The sequence below is a fragment of the Dendrobates tinctorius genome, unplaced genomic scaffold (assembly GCF_039654945.1).
Source record: "Dendrobates tinctorius isolate UK_male_01 unplaced genomic scaffold, ASM3965494v1 ptg000064l, whole genome shotgun sequence".
Taxonomy (NCBI): domain Eukaryota; kingdom Metazoa; phylum Chordata; class Amphibia; order Anura; family Dendrobatidae; genus Dendrobates; species Dendrobates tinctorius.
The window spans coordinates 9,686,622-9,710,212 of NW_027361732.1; positions in this window are offsets into that span (position 1 = coordinate 9,686,622).

Here is a 23,591-nt window from a genome sequence, read left to right on the forward strand (position 1 = left end):
TACACACACGTTTCCCTCCTCACACAAACTAACTAATTTCCCCTTCCTGGCCCCCAGAGAGCAGCTCTTCCCCAAGTTTTGGTTCAGAGCTCCCTCTGCTGGCCTGGAGTGGGAACAGTGCTGTGTGTTGTGTTTAACTGATAGAGAGACCCTTTATTGCTTCCAAGCATGACATCACACTCCCTAGGAGGAAGGTAATGCCACTGTGGCGACCATACTCCTGGGGGCGCCACACATATGTCGACAAATGTTCCATGATTTTGGTGATTGGCCACGTGAGGAGCAGCAGCACATGAGTAAGTGGCAATAAATTATGTATGTCAAATTACCTGCCATCCAAAAATTATTTTACAACTAGGCCCCCCACATCCTGTGCTTGTGATATTGGGCTCTTGTGGCCTGTATTTTATTTTTGGACCCACTGTTTCACCCTGAGAGAATTTTACCCTGTCCCCAAGCTCCTCATAATGCCTAGCAAAACCAGTTTAAAGACTTGCTACTTGCCCCCTGAGCTAATGTGACCCTGTGCATCTGGCCTGGTTGCCCCAATGCTATATGCCACCCTGGGTAGAACTCACAGCCTATTAGGCCACATGACTTTGATATTAGTTCAAAAATTTGTTTTAGCCAAATTTTAATTTTTCATTCTTTTATGTCACATTGCAGTCGAAGATGTGATGAGACACTGGCGCAGCATCTGTGACCAGTATCGCCGTGAGCGCCAGCAGTGGGCAAGAGGTGGTTCTGCAGCCCCCACAAAGCAGAAATATGTTTATTTAGACCGTCTCTCTTTCCTCGCTCCAATTTTGGATCTCAGACCGTAAGTATACCAAAAACACCACATTGCACAAATGCTTTATAGGGCCCAATCCAAATTTTCCTTTTTCTCCATTTTATATTTAATAACAGAACTCAGTCTAACCTCACTGAAAGGGAGACAGGGTCTGATTCAGAGGCCGTTCTCTATCCTGTGGGTGGAGGGGTTGAGGTGTCTGGCCCATCTTGTTACCCTCCAAGGAGCCAGACCCAAGTGACTTCTCTTGCTCGACCTGAGCCTGCCCTAGAACCTGGTCCGCCACCAGAAACACCCCCACCACGAACAAAGCCACTACAAGGACCGTCAGCTGCAGCACCACCCGATATCCAGGATGAACAGGGCAACGGCAGCAGCCCAACTGTTTGGCTAGAGGGCCCCCCCAGCCTGCTGTGCCATCCCGGCGAGGTAGACGAAGGCGCCATATCCCTGCCACTGATACCAGGACCAATGTGGACACAGGGGTCTTAAATTATCTTTCCAGAGTTGCCACTGATGGAGGGTAGGAGGCGTACTCACACAGCCTTGCTCGTTATCTTCGTTCCCTTCCCTGTGAGCTGCGGCTATGTGTGCGAGGATCCATTCAGATCCTAATTGATGCAAGCACCCCCCCAATACCCTAATGAGGTTTTGAGTTTCTGGAGAGGTGGCAGCTGTCACCCAGGAATCTCATGCATCTTAACTCCCAACCCCAAGTGCTTGCTCAATCAGCATCTGAGGATCCTCCTACACGTGGGCCTACACCTCACCCCCTTCCCAACATTGGCAACATCATTCCCAAATGTCAGGGTATAACCCAGCACACCAATATGGCCACTTGTTCCCAGCCAGTGTTGGAGGCTGGTTCCAATCTGGTTGGGGACGACATGGTCATTTTGGTGGTTTAGAGTCACGGCCCTACTAGCCCCAACAGGAGAGTCATCTCCAATATCATAGTGCCCAGAATCCACCTCAAAATCCCATGAGCCGGTCCACAACCTCCATCATGGGCAAGAATATGCCCCCACAAAGGCCGAGGGACAAGTTTGCCAAACTAGCCAGCAGGCAACACAGGTTGGGCTGCCGCCTTCTCCCCCCCTACATACCACAATTTTTTAGTTTGTGTGTTTTTTTGTGGCTAATGCTGTAATGTAACAGTTTACCATTTTATTGTGCTCAAAGGCCAATTATGGCCATTTTGCAAAATACCATATGGCTAGAATATGGTTTCACAAGGCCTTAAAAAAAAGATACATAAAAAGTTTAAAATTTCAATAACTGTTGTCTTTATCAATGATGCACTTACATCACGACATGCTGCCATATGCTTACACAGTGATTTAGAAACAGAGAAAAGACATAAGGGGTTGTAATATACTGTATATATTTTCACAAAGGCAAAAAAGAAAAATTTACAACATAGAAACAGTATGCTCTTGCCATGAAGTTTCCCCCTCAGGTGACATAAAGTAATTTGTGTAAATATCACGCACTTTGATACCAGAGAGTGGACGACGGGTAGGGTTGACATGTGGTCTCGCCCTGCGCACATTGTCCATCACACGCACCACACCATCAGAGGCAGAGCAATCATGAATACTGGTGAAATTATGTAGGACCACACATGCTTTGATTACCTCATTGACATTTTGTTCACTCAGCTGAATGGATGACTGGGGAACACGCCATTTGGCTGAAATACTGCCAAAGGCACACTCCACCAGTCGCCGGGCACGTGATAGACGCAAGTTAACCCCTTCCTGACATCCGACGTACTATCCCGTCCATGGTACCCGGGCCCGTATGACCGTGGACGGGATAGTATGTCGGGCCCTTTAATGCGATACCGCAACTAAAGTCGCGGTGATCGCATTAAAATTCCGATGCCATCTCACCTTAGAAAAGATGGCGTCGGCATCCCGGGCTGCGATCCCGCCCCCCCGGCATCCAGAGCGCTGTGATTGGCTGTTCAATTCTGAACAGCCAATAACAGCGTTTCTCATTGTTTCAGCCAATCAGCTTGGCTGAAACAATGATGTCCTAGGCGGGGATCGAAAAAAAAAAGCACCCGGATTGGCGCGATCGCCGATCTGATCGATCGCGCCAATCGCAGTGCACAGCGGTGCTATATCGCCGCTGGGCCCTGCCAGTACCGGCCAGGATCGGTGCTATATTAGCACCGATCGTGCTGGAGCCTGATGTGACCGCTCTGTTCCCTGCTGGTGACCTGGGCATGACCTGCCTAGAAATCGGAGCTGTGAGCTCCGATTCTAGGCAGTTGCCATGGTCACCAGGCAGATCAGGGATTGGTGGGATCGATGTAATCATTCGATCCCACCAATGACAGGTCACAGCAGCGATGTGACCGCTCTGTGACCTGCCCCCTGACCTGCCTCTGACCTGTCTGACCTGTCTGCAGGGGTCCTCACTCTAGCTGAGGATTCCTGCAGAGAGGTCGGACGCAGCAAGAGCTCCTGTGCTGGGTATTGTGGTGCCACAGCTTGTAGCATCACAATCCCTGCAGAAGAAAGAAGAAGAAGAAGAAAGAAAACTACAATTGTAAGTGTTAATTGATCCCTGATCCCCTGCCCAATCTATCTTCACCCCCCAAATCTATCTTCATCCCCCCATCCCCCCTCCACCCCCCCTCTTACCCCCCTTCACCCCCCTTTTACCCCCTCTCCACCCCACTTTTGCGCCACATCCGTGCGCAGCCTGCGAGCGTTGATCGGTGACGCAGTTCACCGATCAACACTCGCGCTCGCTTTTTTTTCCTTAGCCCCCTTTGCGCCACTTCCGTTCACACATTCCGCAGCCGCAAAAGTTGGATAAGTGACACACGTCACTTATCCAAGCTTGTGCCTGCCGTTTTTCATTTTTTTCACCCCCCTTTGTGCCACCTAACTACAACCCTAAGTGTTGATCCCTGCCCAATCTATCTTCATCCACCCCAATCCCCCCATCCCCCTTCCCCCTATTTTTACCCCCCTCCACCCCACTTTTGCGCCACCTCCGTGCGCAGCTGCCGAGCGTTGATTGGTGACGCAGTTCACCGATCAACACTTGAGCTCGCTTTTTTTTCCTTAGCCCCCTTTGAGCCACTTCCGTACACACATCCCGCAGCCGCAAAAGTTGGATAAGTGACACACGTCACTTATCCAAGCTTGTGCCTGCCGTTTTTCATTTTTTTCACCCCCCTTTGTGCCACCTAACTACAACCCTAACTGTTGATCCCTGCCCAATCTCTCTTCATCCACCCCAATCCCCCCATCCCCCTTACCCCTATTTTTACCCCCCTCCACCCCACTTTTGCGCCACCTCCGTGCGCAGCCGCCGAGCGTTGATTGGTGACGCAGTTCACCGATCAACACTTGAGCTCGCTTTTTTTTCCTTAGCCCCTCCGTACACACATCCCGCAGCTGCGAAACTTGGATAAGTGACACAGTTCACTTATCAGAGTTTGCCGTTTTCCTTTTTTTTTTTTCCACCCCCCCTTGCGCCACCCCGTGCGCACATCCAGCAGCCTAGTTTTGATAAGTGACACTTATCAGCTAGGGCCTGCTGTTTTAGACTTTTTTCCACAGCTTTTTCTTTACAGAAAGTTTACACCAATCACTCCCCCCCCTCACGTGCACATACAGTTTTCAATAAATTGTACACCCAAGCACCATATTTACACAAAAATGTCATCAAATTCATCCCAACAGCGCTATTCAGTGGAGGAGGCATATGCTTTACTTGCCTCCGAAACTGATAGCGATTTGGATGACGATCTGACTTTTCTTTATTTTTCGGATTCTTCATCCTCTTCTTCCTCTTCCCCCTCCTCATCTTCCTCCTCGGGTCCTGCGGAACCGCCACGCAGACGCTCCAGGACAGAAGATGAGGCAGCGCCCACCATGCCCGCAGCTGACCCAGTGCTCCACGTATGGACCTCGCCCCCCGAAAATTACGAGCCACTGATTCCTGATTTTGTGGCAGAATCAGGAATCAAGTTTGACACCACCGGCCTCACAGAAATTGACTTTTTCAAAGTCTTTTTCTCTGAGGATTTTGTTAACCTCATGGTGGAGCAAACTAATTTGTACGCTCGTCAATTTTTGGAGCAAAACCCGCGTTCAACATTTTCAAACTGGTCTCCTGTAGACGCAGTTGAAATGACGCAGTTTTGGGGCCTGGTCCTCCATATGGGGATACTGAAGAAGCCGGAAATTCGGCAATATTGGAGTGTTGATATTTTATACAACACTCCAGTGTTCCGAATGGTCATGGCCCGGACGCGTTTTGAGGCCATCCACAAGTTTCTGCATTATACTGATAATGCAGCGTGTCCCGCACAAGATGACCCCAACTTTGACCGTCTGTTCAAAGTTCGGCCGGTCATCGAACACTTCAACAAAAAGTTTGCTGAAGTGTACGTGCCCCAAAGGGACATCTGCGTGGATGAGTCCTTGGTTCACTTCAAGGGAAGGCTGCGATTCCGTCAATACCTGCCCAGTAAGAGGGCCAGGTACGGAATCAAACTCTATAAGTTGTGTGAGAGTACCTCAGGGTACACCCACAAGTTTAGAGTTTACGAAGGGAAGGACACCCGGATTGAACCCCCTGAGTGTCCTCCTTTCCTGGGAGTGAGTGGGAAAATTGTGTGGGATTTGGTGCACCCACTGCTGGATAAAGGTTATCACCTCTACACTGATAACTTTTATACCAGCATCCCACTCTACAAATCCCTCTCTGAGCGACGTACCGCAGCCTGCGGTACTGTCCGCAAAAATCAGAGAGGCCTCCCGAAGACGCTACTTGGGCAGATGCTCCGAAAAAGTGAGAGCAGAGCCCAATGTAGCGACCACCTGCTGGTGGTCAAGTACAAGGACAAGAGAGATGTCCATCTCTTGACCACCATACACGGTGATGGCAGTACCCTCTGCACTGTACGGGGTACCTCTACACAGGTCCTCAAACCGACATGTGTAGTGGGGTACAACAAAAAAATGGGGGGAGTTGATCTCTCCGATCAACTCCTCCAACCGTACAATGCATTGAGGAAGGCCAAGGTGTGGTACAAAAAGCTGGCCGTGCACATCGTCCAAATGGCAATGCTCAACGCATTCCTGCTGTCACAATGTGCATGCCCCAGCGATACGGCGTACCTTCATTTCCAGGAGGTAGTGGTTAAGGCCATGATGTTTGGCGCTCAGGAAGGAGCGGGCCCCAGTACTTCAGGAACTGAAGGTGCTCGTATTGTCCCAGGTCAGCATTTTCCGGGGGTGGTCCCGCCAACCCCAAGAAAAGGTAAGCCGCAAAAAAGGTGTCGAGTGTGTTACAAAAAAGGAATACGCAGGGACACCACTTACCAGTGCGACACCTGCCCCGAAAAACCTGGCCTGTGCATGAAGGATTGCTTCAAATTGTACCACACCTCCATGCACTACTAATTTACATTAGATTAGTTGGGGGCACATCTAGATTTGTTCATTGGGGGTCTAGTATCCAAAATGATGTCATATGTGGGTTTTTTTCCTGTTTAGGCACATCAGGGACTCTGCAAATGGAACATGACGCCAGCAGACCATCAAAGTCTGCATTCCAAAACAACACTACTTCCCTTTCGAGCCCCAACGTGTGCCTAAACAGTTTTTTCCACATGTGGGGTACCAGAGTACCCAGGACAAATTGGACAGCATTATAATCTTTAGTGAAACACTTGGGGGTTCAAAGTGCTCACCACACATCTAGATAAGTTGCTTAGGGGGTCTAGTTTCCAAAATGGGGTCACTTATTGGGGGTTTCTACTGTTTAGGAACATCAAGGGCTCTGCAAATGGAACATGACGCCCGCAGACCATTCCATCAAAGTCTGCTTTCCAAAACGTCATTACTTCCCTTTCGAGCCCTGACGTGTGCCCAAACAGTAGTTTTCTCCCACATGTGGGGTATCAGGGTACTCAGGACAAATTGAACAACAACTTTTGGGGTCCAGTTTCTCCTGTTACTCTTGGGAAAATTAAAAATTGGGGACTAAATGATCATTTATGTGGGAACAAAACAGGATTTTATATTTTCACGCCTGGGCATTATAATCTTTAGTGAAACACTTGGGGGTTCAAAGTGCTCACCACACATCTAGATAAGTTCCTTAGGGGGTCTAGTTTCCAAAATGGGGTCACTTATTGGGGGTTTCTACTGTTTAGGAACATCAAGGGCTCTGCAAATGGAACATGACGCCCGCAGACCATTCCATCAAAGTCTGCTTTCCAAAACGTCATTACTTCCCTTTCGAGCCCTGACGTGTGCCCAAACAGTAGTTTTCTCCCACATGTGGGGTATCAGGGTACTCAGGACAAATTGGACAACAACTTTTGGGGTCCAATTTCTCCTGTTACTCTTGGGAAAATTAAAAATTGGGGACTAAATGATCATTTATGTGGGAACAAAACAGGATTTTATATTTTCACGCCTGGGCATTATAATCTTTAGTGAAACACTTGGGGGTTCAAAGTGCTCACCACACATCTAGATAAGTTCCTTAGGGGGTCTAGTTTCCAAAATGGGGTCACTTATTGGGGGTTTCTACTGTTTAGGAACATCAAGGGCTCTGCAAATGGAACATGACGCCCGCAGACCATTCCATCAAAGTCTGCTTTCCAAAACGTCATTACTTCCCTTTCGAGCCCTGACGTGTGCCCAAACAGTAGTTTTCTCCCACATGTGGGGTATCAGGGTACTCAGGACAAATTGAACAACAACTTTTGGGGTCCAATTTCTCCTGTTACTCTTGGGAAAATTAAAAATTGGGGACTAAATGATCATTTATGTGGGAACAAAACAGGATTTTATATTTTCACGCCTGGGCATTATAATCTTTAGTGAAACACTTGGGGGTTCAAAGTGCTCACCACACATCTAGATAAGTTCCTTAGGGGGTCTAGTTTCCAAAATGGGGTCACTTATTGGGGGTTTCCACTGTTTAGACACATCAAGGGCTCTGCAAATGGAACATGACGCCCGCAGACCGTTCCATCAAAGTCTGCTTTCCAAAACGTCATTACTTCCCTTTCGAGCCCTGACGTGTGCCCAAACAGTAGTTTTCTCCCACATGTGGGGTATCAGGGTACTCAGGACAAATTGAACAACAACTTTTGGGGTCCAATTTCTCCTGTTACTCTTAGGAAAATTAAAAATTGGGGACTAAATGATCATTTATGTGGGAACAAAACAGGATTTTATATTTTCACGCCCGGGTGTTATAAACTTCTGTGAAGCCCTTGGGGGTTCAAAGTGCTCACCACACATCTAGATAAGTTCCTTAGGGGGTCTAGTTTCCAAAATGGGGTCACTTGTGGGGGGTTTCCACTGTTTAGGCACATCAGACGCTCGTCAAACGTGACATGGCGTCCGATCTCAATTCCAGCCAATTTTAGGTTGAAAAAGTCAAACGGGGCTCCTTCCCTTCTGAGCCCTGCCATGTGCCTAAACAGTGGTTCCCCCCCACATATTGGGTATCAGCGTACTCAGGACAAATTTGACAACAACCTTTGGGGTCCAATTTCTCCTGTTACCCTTGGGAAAACAAAATATTGGGGACTAAATGATCATGTTTGTGGAAAAAATATGATTTTTTATTTTCACGCCCGGGTGTTATAAACTTCTGTGAAGCCCTTGGGGGTTCAAAGTGGTCACCACACATCTAGATAAGTTCCTTAGGTGGTCTAGTTTCCAAAATGGGGTCACTTGTGGGGGGTTTCCACTGTTTAGGCACATCAGACGCTCGTCAAACGTGACATGGCGTCCAATCTCAATTCCAGCCAATTTTAGGTTGAAAAAGTCAAACGGGGCTCCTTCCCTTGTGAGCCCTGCCATGTGCCTAAACAGTGGTTCCCCCCCACATATTGGGTATCAGCATACTCAGGACAAATTTGACAACAACCTTTGGGGTCCAATTTCTCCTGTTACCCTTGGGAAAACAAAATATTGGGGACTAAATGATCATGTTTGTGGAAAAAATATGATTTTTTATTTTCACGCCCGGGTGTTATAAACTTCTGTGAAGCCCTTGGGGGTTCAAAGTGGTCACCACACATCTAGATAAGTTCCTTAGGGGGTCTAGTTTCCAAAATGGGGTCACTTGTGGGGGGTTTCCACTGTTTAGGTACATCAGACGCTCGTCAAACGTGACATGGCGTCCGATCTCAATTCCAGCCAATTTTAGGTTGAAAAAGTCAAACGGGGCTCCTTCCCTTCTGAGCCCTGCCATGTGCCTAAACAGTGGTCCCCCCCCCACATATTGGGTATCAGCATACTCAGGACAAATTTGATAACAACCTTTGGGGTCCAATTTCTCCTGTTACCCTTGGGAAAACAAAATATTGGGGACTAAATGATCATGTTTGTGGAAAAAATATGATTTTTTATTTTCACGCCCGGGTGTTATAAACTTCTGTGAAGCCCTTGGGGGTTCAAAGTGGTCACCACACATCTAGATAAGTTCCTTAGGGGGTCTAGTTTCCAAAATGGGGTCACTTGTTGGGGGTTTCCACTGTTTAGGCACATCAGACACTCGTCAAACGCGACATGGCGTCCGATCTCAATTCCAGCCAATTTTAGGTTGAAAAAGTCAAACGGGGCTCCTTCCCTTCTGAGCCCTGCCTTGTGCCCAAACAGTGGTTCCCCCCCATATATTGGGTATCAGCGTACTCAGGACAAATTTGACAACAACTTTTGGGGTCCAATTTCTCCTGTTACCCTTGGGAAAATAAAAAAATTGTTGCTAAAATATTATTTTTGTGACTAAAAAGTTAAATGTTCATTTTTTCCTTCCACGTTGCTTCTGCTCCTGTGAAGCACCTGAAGGGTTAATAATCTTCTTGAATGTAGTTTTGAGTAGCTTCAGGGGTGCAGTTTTTAGAATGGTGTCACTTTGGGGTATTTTCTGCCATATAGACCCCTCAAAGTGACTTCAAATGTGAGGTGGTCCCTAAAAAAAATGGTTTTGTGAGTTTTGTTGTAAAAATTAGAAATCGCTTGTCAAATTTTAACCCTTATAACTTCCTAACAAAAAAAAATGTTGTTTCCCAAATTGTGCTGATGTAAAGTAGACATGTGGGAAATGTTATTTAGTAACTATTTTGTGTCACATATTTCTCTGTTTTAAGGGCATACAAATTCAAAGTTTGAAAATTGCAAAATTTTCAAAATTTTTGCCATATTTCTGTTTTTTTCATAAATAAACGCAAGTTATAGTGAAAAATTTTTACCACTAAAGTGAAGTACAATATGTCACGAGAAAACATTCTCAGAATCGCCTAGATCCGTTGAAGCGTTCCAGAGTTATAACCTCATAAAGGGACAGTGGTCAGAATTGTAAAAATTGGCCCGGTCATGAACGTGCAAACCACCCTTGGGGGTGAAGGGGTTAAATATCCTGCGCCGGTGGTACAGGTTGCGCCGGGGATATGGCCTCATTACATTAATTGAAAGGCCTCATCTGCCACAAGGACATAAGGGACAGATTGTTGATTTGAGCCAGGTAGCTGCCGTGGTGGGGGTAGATCCAACTGGTTGGTGCGTAGTCGCCGACCCATAATGGAAGTATTGAAGACTCTAGAGTCTCCCGTCCTTCCATAGTCCCCAATGTCTACAATAATAAACTTGTATACACTGTCGGCCAGAGCCAACAAAACAGCAGAAAAGTATTGCTTATAATTGAAGAATTGTGAGCCTGAGTTGGGCGGCTTACGCACCCAGATTTGTTTCCCATCCAGGGCCCCAATACAACTTGGAAACTGGCATTGCTCCTCAAAGTCCCTTGAGATCCTCAGCCAGTCTTCCATCCTGGGATCGGGCATGACGACTTGATGGAGTCTTGACCATATTTCACTACATGTAGACCTCACTATGCCCGAAATGGTTGATCTTCCAATGAGAAACTCATGATGGAGTGCGGCATACGACAGGCCAGTGGAAAGGAAGTTGGATAACCACAAAAGGTGAACAAAATGTATTAAAAACTTGATAAATAAGAGCTATATCAATAGAACACAGTATCACTTTAAATCTGTTAAAACACACACCTTTTTCGAATAATAAGGCCTATTTTCAAGACATTTAATGCTACACATATTAATCGGATATGAAATGTACACGATATCTGGCCAAAGATGAGGGCAACAAATGTAAAACAAAGAAGAAAAGAAACATACATTGAGCTATATATCATGAACATAGAGAATGTGGTTGAGGAATACATGTTGTGAGTTCATTTTCCCCTTCACCATTGAGGTCTGATGAACTCCCTCTTCTGGTGAAGGAAGTTAGTGAGGCTGATTACCAAGCATCTGGGCAGGATGATGATGACTGGGTGACGGGAATTGCTGACTGGATATAAGGCAGCCGACGCCCTTCTGCCTTGCTGGTGATCTCTCTGAGGGATTCTAGGAGACCAGTCTGATTCCTGCTCCTCAAAAGCTAAGTTTTCTGCTCTGTTTTTTGCATTTGTGTTTTGTTTTTTTTTCTGGATTTCTGCCATTCCCTGCTGGGGTGTGCTGAATTCCTTTTTGCTCTTTCTTCAGAAAATACCTGAGAACTGATATAGTCTTTTTGAAGCCTAGCGTCCTCAGGGCTTTTTTCCCTATCAGCTGTTGGCTCTTGTTTTGAAAGGGTTTTGATGGATTACAGACAGCAGCTTTTCTATCCTGTCCTATGTTGTTAGCTTGGGCCCCATCGTTTGCTCAGCCTATCTTTCTATCTGTGTGAGTGTTTTTTCATCTTGCTTCACCGTCATTATATGTTGGGGGCTGCCTATTGCTTTGGGGTCTGCTCTGGGGCAGTTTAGATTTCCCTTTCTGTCTTTAGGCTATGTAGTTCTCCGGCTGGCTGTGATCGAGGGGTCTAGGGCACCGTAGGAACCCCCCACGGCTACTGCTAGATGTTGTTGATAGGTTCAGGGGTCTGTAATCCGATAGCTGCCAACTTCTCTGGTTTTCTGGACTTAGCTAGTATTTCTGTTTTTGCCTCCTACGGTGACTCATTAATAACAAATACATACCGTAATGTAAGTAGAAGTAGCTCCTCAGCAGATATAGCTTTGCGCATCCTGGTGTCCTGAAAGGTGATCCCAGGGCGCACTGTCTCTAACAATAGATCAAAGGTGTCCAGGCTCGTGTGACAATATTGGAAGAATTTTTCCGGATGAGTCCACAGAGAAGAATAGAGACGGTGGAAATGACCTTTAGTGAGGCGTTGCCTCAAAAGCAGATGGACCCACATTCGTCTCCTCCTCCTCGGAGCCACAATCACAGGGTATGGATGCCCAAAGCGGTGAGACAAAAGCCAGTTGAAGAGAACCTGCTCAGTAGGGTTGAAGCTTAGTGTGTTTGTCATGTTGGCTACACAACCACAACACACCAAGACAAGGCAAAGTGAAAAATGGACAGATTGGAGGCAGGCACCTGTTACTGAGCCAATAAATAGGGTGTAGGCAAATGATTTAAATAATTTGCAGGCCTTAAAACAAACTGTTAAATGTCCATTTTGCAAGGTGGTGAGAAAATCTCACCATACGGATGCAATACGGATTGCATACGGATGCTTACATGCGCAAAATACGCAACCACACCTTGATTACGGATGACATACGGAGCACTATTTAGGGGACATTTCTTCGTATTACGCATGGAAAGTACAGACTGTATTTCTCGTCGGTTAGTGTGACCCCAGCCTAATACATAGATTCAATTGATAGAGGGAGAGAGATAAGAAAGATGCTAGCTGCAGCAGTGACAGACTCAGTGGAATCTATCCAAGATATCGTGTGACCGGCATTTGGGCATCTGTCCTGCTGTATTTGAATTAAAATGACACATTTTTGTCTTCATTCCTAATGCAATAAAAAGCAGAAAAAAGACAGCTCAATAGTTTTACTAGCCTAAAATCTTTACTCACCACACCAATACAGGTCCATGTTGCAGGTGCTGGCTTTTAAGATGTACATACCTAGCATTTTTTTAATTGAAATTTTCCAAAAATAATGAAAACTCAAATACCAAATTCATATTATTGTTCAGTGTTATGTACTCTCAATAATGTACAATTCAATGTTTAATAAGATGAGAAAAAGGAAAAGTGAAAAGTGTTCCACAACTTTCTCATGAAATGCATGGGACATATATTTTCTAAGTGTAAAAGAAAACTTTGTCAGGAGGCGGCGCTGTAAGCTGCTGTGAGTGACACCAATGCCGTCCCCTGATGACGGTTTAATTGAGGGCTGTGCTAGAAGATGTGGGGCAGCACTGGTTTCAACCTCTGCTTCTATCTCCGTTCCATGATGACGTTTTCTTTCACAGTTAGAATCTGCGGCAGTGGAGATAGAAACAGAGAAATTTGCAAGTACTTAACCCACAGCGACTATCACAATGGATCAACGATGTTTGCAGAGGTCAGCAATGCAAGAAACTGTAGTAAGTCACTGCAATACTGCCCCCTGAAGACGTCCTGTTCCAGGAGGGGCAATAGCCGCTGCAGGGAAGTGAGTGCAGCCCCAGCCTCCTATGATATCATGTTTGCGACTCCTCTCAAGTGAAATGTTACAGAAAGTGAAGTAAAAAATAAATATTAAGGATAAGCAGGATAGGAGGAAGTATAGGGTATTTAGTAATAAAGCTATTTATAAAAGTGGGTGTAAGAAAAGATATTTAGAAAGGTTACCATGGCTAAAGGTGCTTGATGCAAAAGAAATGCGTCATTGTTTTTTATTGTTCTAAGCCAACAAGGGGGTTATTTGATATTTGAACATGTACCAAAAAGGAAGACTTATGTCCATGGAGTTGGATCTCTCTTTTTCTCCTTGCTTCTAGTTTTGGGTGTTTTGGCAGTAACACAATCCATGCTCCTGATGCAGTGAGGAAAAAAAATATTTATCGTAGTCAGCCACACCAATTGTGAAAGTTCTCCAACTTAAAAAGATGAGAGTCCTGTAATTGACATCATAGGTAGACCACAACTATGAGAGTCAAAATGATAAAACAAATCCAGAAAATCACCTTGTTTGATTTGGCAAGATTAGTTTTGCAAATTATGGTGGAAAATAACTATTTGGTCATTAACAAAAGTTGATCTCAATATTTTGTTATATATTCTTTGTTGGCAATGATAGAGGTCAAATGTTTCTTTAAGTCTTCACAAGGTTGGCATACACTGTTGCTGGTATGTTGGTCCATTCCTCCATGCAGATCTCCTCTAGAGCAGTGATGTTTTGGGCCTGTCGCTGGGCAACACGGACTTTCAAATCCCTCCAAAGGTTTTCTATCGGGTTGAGATCTGGAGACTAGCTAAACCACTCCAGGACCTTCATATGCTTCTTATGAAGCCACTCCTTGGGTGTGCTTGGGATCATTATTAGGCTGAAAGACCCATCCACAATTCATCTTCAATGCCCTTGCTGATGGAAGGACGTTTGCACTCAAAATCTCATGATATATGGCCCTTTTCATTCTTTCATATACACGAATCAGTCGTCTTGGTCCCTTTGCAGAGAAACAGCCCCAAAGCATGATGTTGCCACCCTTATGCTTCACAGTAGGTATGGTGTCCTTTGGATGCAACTCAGCATTCTGTCTCCTTCAAACAGGACGAGTTTCGTTTCCACCAAACAGTTCTACTTTGGTTTCATCAGACCATATGACATTCTCCCAATACTCTTCTGGATAATCCAAATGCTCTCTAGCAAACTTCAGATGGGCCCGGACATGTACTGACTTAAGCAGGGGGACATATCTGGCACTGCAGGATGTGAGTCCCTGGCGGTGTAGTGTGTTACTGATGGTAGCCTTTGTTATGCCGGTCATTCACTAGGTCCTTCTGTGTAGTTCTGGGATTTTTACTCACCATTCTTGTGATCATTTTGAACCCATGGGGTGAGATCTTGCGCGGAGCCCCAAATCGAGGGAGATTATCAGTGGTCTTGCATGTCTTCCATTTTATTATTATTGCTCCCACAGTTGATTTAATCACAGCTGCTTGCCTATTGCAGATTCAGTCTTCCCAGCCTGGTGCAGGGCTACAATTTTGTTTCTGGTGTCCTTTGACAGCTCTTTGGTCTTCACCATAGTGGAGTTTGGAGTGTGACTGTTTCAGGTTGTGGACAGTTGTCTTTTATACTGATAACAAGTTCAAACAGGTGCCATTACTACAGGTAATGAGTGGAGGACACAGGAGCCTCTTAAAGAAGAAGTTACACGTCTGTGAGAGCCAGAAATATTGCATGTTTTTAGGTGACCTAATACTTAGGCTAGTTTCACACTAGCATATGGAGGAGAAGCGGAGGTCTGCGGGCTTCCTCCGTGAAGCTCCGCCCCCTGTCACACCTCCTCTGTTCAGCCCCGCCTCTGTCGGCCTGCGGCCTGTGTACCCTATTTTTAGCATTAGATACGCAGGCCGTGCTGATGTAGGTGGATGCCTCCACATGTGTCTTTTTGAAAACAAAACTGAAAAAAACTCCAGCGATATTCAAGACTTGACCACAGAAATTTGTAAGCTCAAAACTAAACTAGCGGACCTTGAAGATAGGAACCGCAGAAACAATTTTAAAATCCAAGGTATACCTGAAAGCATCACCCCAGATAATCACTCAGACCATGTCAAATCAATTTTCAAAAATAACATCCCAACTCTCACCAGTTCAGAGTGAACCATAGAAAGAATACATAGACTGCCCAGCCCTGCTAATATCCCTGTGGATGCACCAAGAGATACAATACTTTGCATTCATTTTAACAAAACAAAAGAAAAATTCAACAACATATCATTAAAGAAAAATCCTTCCCTGAGTCATTTCACAACTTAAAAGTCTTTGCGGATCTATCCAAAGAGACAATAGAGGCCAGGAAATTATTTAAAGATACTACCACCTATCTTAGAGACAAAGGAATCCCTTACAAATGGGGATTCCCTCTAAAACTATTAGTCTCTCTCAACGGAAAAACCAATCCTCTCTCTACTACTGATGAGGGAACCAACTTTGTACCTTCCCTGAGAGACACTCCATACTCAAAATCTAATCCTCCCTCTCAGGGAAATCGCTGATTAAGGTCGACCACCTTTGTTTCTCAGTCATTTAACATTTTTATGTTACCTAATATAAGGAAAACACAACTAGAGGTTATTACCTCTTGCTCTCCTTTTCATGGTCTTTCCCCAAAAAAGAAGAAGAACCCATTTCTGAGTGGGTTTCCTTCCGGAGGACTCTACCCAAACGTTCTTGAAACACTACATGTTATTTGCATTCGTGAAACAAAGTTACCTTTTCTTGGGTAACTTCCCTCTTTATATGCTACCTCATATGATTTCTGTTAGTTACCACACAATACTGGTAAACTTGTACTTACTCTGTGAGTTCTCCCTTGATGTTATCCTAGTTTACCTTCCCACCCCCTACCTACAACCTCCCTTCCCTCCCTTCCCCTCCCCTATTACATCCCTCCGCAACAGTTAGGGCCCCGTCACACATAGCGATCTTGGCTTATACACAAGTCAATAAGTCTTCCGCTGGCCAGCACACATCGCTGCGTGTGACAGGCGGGAGACCAGCGATCAGCTGGTAACTAACGTACACATCGGGTATCTAAGGGACATGCATCCCTTAGATACCCAATGTGTACCTTAGCTACCTGCGTGCTGATGCAGGGAGCTGGTAACTAAGGTACACATCGGGTTTCTAAGTGATGCACGTCCCTTAGATACCCGATGTGTACCTTAGTTACCAGCTCCCTGCATCAGCGCGCTGGTAGCTAAGGTACACAGCGACGCCGCGCGCTCGGCGTCGCTGGTGCTGATCGCTGGTGAAGCTGTCTGTTTGACAGCTCACCAGCGATCATGTAGTGACTCACCAGCGATCCTGACACGTTGATATCATTGTCGGGATCGCTGGTGAGTCGCTATGTGTGACGGGGCCTTTACACTGTTTGCATGCCTTGTATATAAAATGTTAATAAAAACTATTGGAAAAGGAAATTGGATTCTTGGGATTTTTTGTCTACCACCATGCACAAATTTGGCTTCAACTATAAAGTAATTAGGATGATCATGGTACTATACGCGTATCCCTTGGCAAAGATTTTTGCAAATAACCACTTATCCAACCAAATCCTAATAACCAACAGAACTAGGCAAGGACGCCCACTTTCCCCCTTGTTATTCGCATTAATAATGGAAAACTATTAGAGCCAACCACAGAATAAAGGGGATCCAAATTGGTAGTAATCAATATAAAACAGGTTTTTTAGCAAATGATATAATCTTAAGCCTTTCAGATCCATTGGACTCGATTAGGGAGATTATACCAATTTTTAAGGAATTCTCTACAGTTTCATTTTTTAAGGTCAACGAGTCTAAATCTAAAATTCTTGATTTTTATTTGAGTGACTCTGTTATATCTGCTATTAAAACTCTTACTGAATTCGAAAGGGAAAAAGAGGCCATTACGTACCTTGGGATTTCTATTGCAAGAGACTATCGCAAAACCATAGAAATTAATCTACAAAAATCTATAAAAGATACTCAATCAGAATTAAACATTCTTGGTAAACATGAGGTCTCTTGGATCAGTAGAATCACTTGATTTAAACTTTTTGTTCTTCCAAAAATTCTTTATATTCTCAGGTCTATCCCACTTAATATACCCTTAAAACATCTTAGGAAATTACAATCTATTGTAAATAAATTTGTTTGGAACCAAAAAAGAGCTAGAATTGCTTCAAACATTCTTACTAGAAGCAAACTTAAAGGTGGTCTTTCCCTTCCAAATTTAATAAATTATTATTACACTACTTTAATTAAGTAATCTCTTTGTTGGATTATAATGGATGTTGACTCGGCATGGTCTGAAATAGAAACTCATTATAATAAAGGTTCTGTATGTACTCGTGTATAAGCCGACCCGAGTATAAGCCGACCCCCCTATTTTGCCACAAAAAACTGGGAAAACTTATTGACTCGTGTATAAGCCGAGGGTGGAATCCATTGACTATTCCCCCATATGCTGCTCCATAGTTTATGCCCCCATATGCTGCTCCATAGAATATGCTCCCCATATGCTGCCCCATAGATTATGCCCCCATATACTGCTCCATAGACTGTGCCCTCATATATTGCTCCATAGACTATGCCCCCATATGCTGCCCCATAGAATATGCCCCATATGCTGCTCCATAGAATATGCCCCCATATACTGCTCCATAGACTATGCCATCATATACTGCTCCTTAGACTATGCCCCCATATGCTGCCCCATAGAATATGCCCCATATGCTGCTCCATAGAATATGCCCCCATATGCTGCCCCATAGACTATGCCCCCATATACTGCTCCATAGACTATGCCCCCATATACTGCTCCATAGACTATGCCCCCATATGCTGCCCCATAGAATATGGCCCCATATGCTGCTCCATAGAATATGCCTCCAAATGCTGATCCATAGTTTATGCCCCCCATAGACTATGCCCCCATATGCTGCCCCATAGAATATGCCCCATATGCTGCTCCCTAGAATATGCCCCCATATGCTGCCCCATAGACTATGCCCCCATATACTGCTCCTTAGACTATGCCCCCATATGCTGCCCCATAGAATATGCCCCATATGCTGCTCCATAGACTATGCCCCCATATGATGCTCCTTAGAATATGCCCCCATATGCTGCAAAAAAAAAAGCCATACTCACCTCTCCTGGGTCCATCGCCGCTGTCTGCCTCTTCTTGTGTCAGTGACTGTTCAGCCAGCAGAGGGGCGGCGCACACTAACCACGTCTCTGTGCCCCCTGCTGCCTAAACATCACTGACACAGGATGCAGCAGAGAGAGCAGTGAGCAACGATGGACCGGGGGACAAATCCCTATACTCACCCATCCTGCCACGGTGTCTGCAGCCTCGCTCGCTTCTCCACTGTCTCTCTTCCCTTCCTGTCTTCAGCGGTCACGTGGTACCGCTCATTACCACTCATGAATATGTGCATATTCATGAGTGGTAATGAACGGCACCACGTGACCGCTGAAAACAGGAAGGGAGACAGGGGAGAAGCGAGCAAGGCTGCAGAGACCGCGGCAGGACAGGTAAGTATGATCTCTGACACCCCCGCTCCCCCTCTCCCGCCGACCCCCAGGAATATGACCCGTGTATAAGCCGAGAAGCGGACTTTCAGCCCAAAAAAATGGGCTGAAAATCTCGGCTTATACACGAGTATATACGGTAATCCTCTCTTGAATCTGATTCTAAATTTTTTAGCTTCATCAGCACCAATGGTCTATGTCTCTCCAACTATTATGGCTACTTTAAATGCCTGGAAACAACTAGCCAAGCCCCAGATCCAAGTTAATAAAGGTTCAAGATATAACTACATTAAAAAAATTTCTTTAAGACTTTTAGGAATGATTTTGAATAAAGAAATTCCAGTATCTTGGAAACATGCAAATTTCACAGTGGTTGCTGATCTCTATGATGGCAATCAGTTTTCAGACATTGAGACTCTCCGTTCTCGGTTTGGATTTTCTCTCTCAGACGTAAAAACCTATTCTATTTTTAAAAAAGTTATACTGAAACTTTTGAGGAAAAAGTCCCTCATTACAGAATCTGTTGGTTTGTTGATTAGTAACCCTAATAATAAATCCTATTGGAACGCGAGAAGTATCTACGATTCTTTATATTCGGACTCTAAAAATACTTCATTTATGCTCAATTGGGAGAGGAATTTGGGTATTTCAACCTCGCAAGAACAGTGGCAGCAAGCTTTTAACCCCTTTACCCCCAAGGGTGGTTTTCATGTTAATGACATGGCCAATTTTTACAATTCTGACCACTATCCATTTATGAGGTAGTAAATCTGAAACACTTCCATGGATCCCGGTGATTCTGACATTGTTTTCTCGTGACATATTGTACTTCATGTTAGTGGTAAAATTTCATTCAAATAACTTGCGTTTATTTGTGAAAAAAATGGAAATTTGGCAAAAAATTTTAAAATTTCGCAATTTTCCAACTTTGAATTTTTATGCCCTTAAATCACAGAGATACGGCACACAAAAAACTTAATAAGTAACATTTCCCACATGTTTACTTTACATCAGCACAATTTTGGAACCAAAATTTTTTTTTGTTAGGAAGTTATAAGGGTTAAAAGTTGACCAGCGATTTCTCATTTTTGCAACACCATTTTATTTTTACGGACCACATCACATTTGAAGCCACTTTGAGGGGTCTATGTGATAGAAAATACCCTTAAGTGACACCATTCTAAAAACTGCACCCCTCAAGGTGCTCAAAACCACATTCAAGAAGTTTATTAACCCTTCAGGTGCGTCACAGGAATTTTTTGAATATTTAAAAAAAAATGAACATTTACTATTTTTTCACAAAAAAAATACTTCAGGTCCAATTTTTTTTATTTTACCAAGGGTAACAGGAGAAACTGGACTGCAAAAGTTATTGTGCAATTTGTCCTGATACCTGATATGTGGGGAGGAACCACTGTTTCGGCGCATGGCAGAGCTCAGAAGGGAAGGAGCGTTGATTGACTTTTCAATGAAAAATTGGCTGGAATTCAGATCGGACGCCATGTCACGTTTGGAGAGCCCCTGATGTACTTAAACAGTGCAAACCCCCCACAAGTGTCCCCATTTTGGAAACTAGACCCCCTAAGGAACTTATCTAGATATGTGGTGAGAACTTTGAACCCACAAGGGCTTCAAAGAAGTTTATAACGTACAGCGGTACAATTAAAGAATCATATTTTTTCCACAAAAATGATCTTTTCACCCCCAATTTTTATCTTTCCAAGGGTAACAGGACCTTAAAAGTTATTGTGCAATTTGTCCTGAGTACGCTGATACCCCATATGTGGGTGTAAACGACTATTTAGGCGCATGGCAGAGCTCAGAAGGGAAGCAGCACCATTTGACTTTTTTGGCTGGAATTTAGATCGGACACCATGTCGCGATTGGAAAACCCCTGATGTACCAAAACAGTGGAAAGCCCCCCCACAAATGACCCCATTTTGGAAACTAGACCCCCCACGGAACTTATCTAGATGTGTGGTGAGCACTTTGAACCCCCAAGTGCTTCACAGAAGTTTATAACGCCCGGGCATGAAAATAAAAAATTCATTTTTTTCCACAAAAATGATAAAATGATATTTTTGCCCCCAATTTTTTATTTTCCTAAGGGTAACAGGAGAAATTGCACCCCAAAAGTTGTTTTGCAATTTGTCCTGAGTAGGCTGATACCCCATATAGGGGGGTAAAACACTGTTTGGGCGCATGGCAGAGCTTGAAAGAGAAGGAGCACCATTTGACTTTTTCAATGCAGAATTGGCTGGAATTGAGATCAGACGCCATGTTGCATTTGGAGACCCCCTGATGTGCCCAAACAGTGGAAACCCCCCAATTATAACTCATGGGTTTGTAACTAATAAGTCATGTCAGACTAACTTAATTTCCTTCTATGACGGTATCACTGATTGGGTGGATCAAGGAAATGCTGTAGATATAGTATATCTTGACTTCAGCAAAGCATTTGACAAAGTCTCTCAAACAATCCTTATTGAAAAAATGATTAAGTATGGAATGGACAAGGCAACTGTTAGGTGGATTCATAACTGGCTTAGTGATCGGACCCAAAGAGTGGTCGTAAATGGCTGCACATCCAGTTGGAAGAATGTTTCAAGTGGGGTACCACAGGGCTCTGTCCTGGGCCCTGTATTGTTCAACATCTTTATCAACGATTTAGATGAAGGAATTGAGGGTAAACTGATTAAATTTGCTGATGACACAAAGCTAGGAGGGATAGCTAATACTAGAAAAGAGAGAGAGAGGATTCAAAAAGATTTAAATAAACTGGAGAAGTGGGCAGCAACTAACAGAATGGTTTTTAACAGGGAGAAATGCAAAGTACTACATCTGGGCAATAAAAATGGAAAAAGCATATATAGAATGGGAGGAATAGGGCTAAGTGACAGCACATGTGAAAAAGACTTGGGTATACTAATAGATCACAGACTGAATATGAGTCAACAGTGTGATGCAGCAGCAAAAAAGGCAAATGCAATTCTAGGATGTATTAACAGAAGCATACAGTCTAGATCACGTGAAGTCATTATTTCCCTCTACTCCTCTTTGGTCAGACCTCATCTGGAATATTGTGTCCAGTTTTGGGCACCACATTTTAAAAAAGACATCAACAAACTGGAGCAAGTTCAGAAAAGAGCGACCAGAATGGTGACCGGTCTGCAAACCCTGTCTTATGAGGAAAGGTTGCAGGATTTGGGAATGTTTAGTTTGCAAGAGAGGAGACTTAATAGCTGTCTACAAATATCTAAAGGGCTGTCACATTGTAGAAGGATCAACTTTATTCTCATTTGCACAAGGAAAGACGAGAAGCAATGGGATGAAACTGAATGGGAGGAGACACAGATTAGATATTAGAAAAAACTTTTTGACAGTTAGAGTGATCAATGAGTGGAACAGGCTGCCACGAGAAGTGGTGAGTTCTCCTTCAATGGAAGTCTTCAAACAGAGGCTGGACAGACATCTGACTGGGATTATTTAGCGAATCCTGCTTTGAGCAGGGGGTTGGACCAGATGGCCCAGGAGGTCCCTTCCAACTCTACGATTCTATGATTCTATGATTCTATGATAACTCCAACCCTAACCCCAACACACCCCTAACCCTAATCTCAGCCCTAACCCTAGCCCTAACCCTAGCCCCAACCCTAACCCTAGCCCTAACTCTAGCCCTAACCCTAGCCCTAGCCCTAATGGGAAAATGGAAATAATTACATTTTCTTTTAATTTTATTATTTTTCCCTAACTAAGGGGGTGATAAAGGGGGGTTTGATTTACTATTTATGGCGGTTTTTATTTTTGGCAGCTGTCATACGCTAAAAGACGCTTTTTATTGTAAAAATAGTTTTTGCATCATCACATATTGAGAGCTATAATTTTTCCATATTTTGACCCACCGAGTCATGTGAGGTCTTATTTTTTGCGGGACGAGCTGACGTTTTTATTGGTATAATTTTCGGGCATGTGACTTTTTTGATCGCTTTTTATTCAGATTTTTGGGACGCAGAATGAGCAAAAACCAGCGTTTCATGAATTTCTTTTGGGGAGTGCGTTTACACCGTTCCGTCTACGGTAAAATTGATAAAGTGGTTTTATTCTTCGGGTCAGTTCGGTTACAGCAATTTCTCATTTAGGTCATTTTTTATGTTTCGGCGCTTTTATGCAATGAAAACAATTTTATATAAAAAATAATAATTTTTGCATCGCTTTATTCTGCGAGCTATAACTTTTTTATTTTCTTGCTGATGATGCTGTGTGGCAGCTTGTTTTTTGCGGGACAAGATGACGTTTTCAGCGGTACCATGGATATTTATATGTGTCTTTTTGATCGCGCGTTATTGCACTTTTTGTTCGGCGGTATGATAATAAAGCATTATTTTTTGCTTCATTTTTTATTTTTTAAGGGGTTCGCTAAATAGCGCGGGTCGTTACGGACGTGGCGATACCAAATATGTGTACTTTTATTGCTTTGTTTTTTTTATTTCCAAAAAATGAATTTATTAGGGAATATTTTTTTTTATTTATTTAGCGATTTTTTAAAATTATTTTTACACTTTTTTTTTAACCTTATTACATTGTCCCAGGTGGGACATCACTGTCCTGTGACAGATCGCTGATCTGTCACATCACAGATCACTGTGACAGATCAGCAATCTGTCACAGACACTACACAGGCTTCCTCCTTGCCTGCG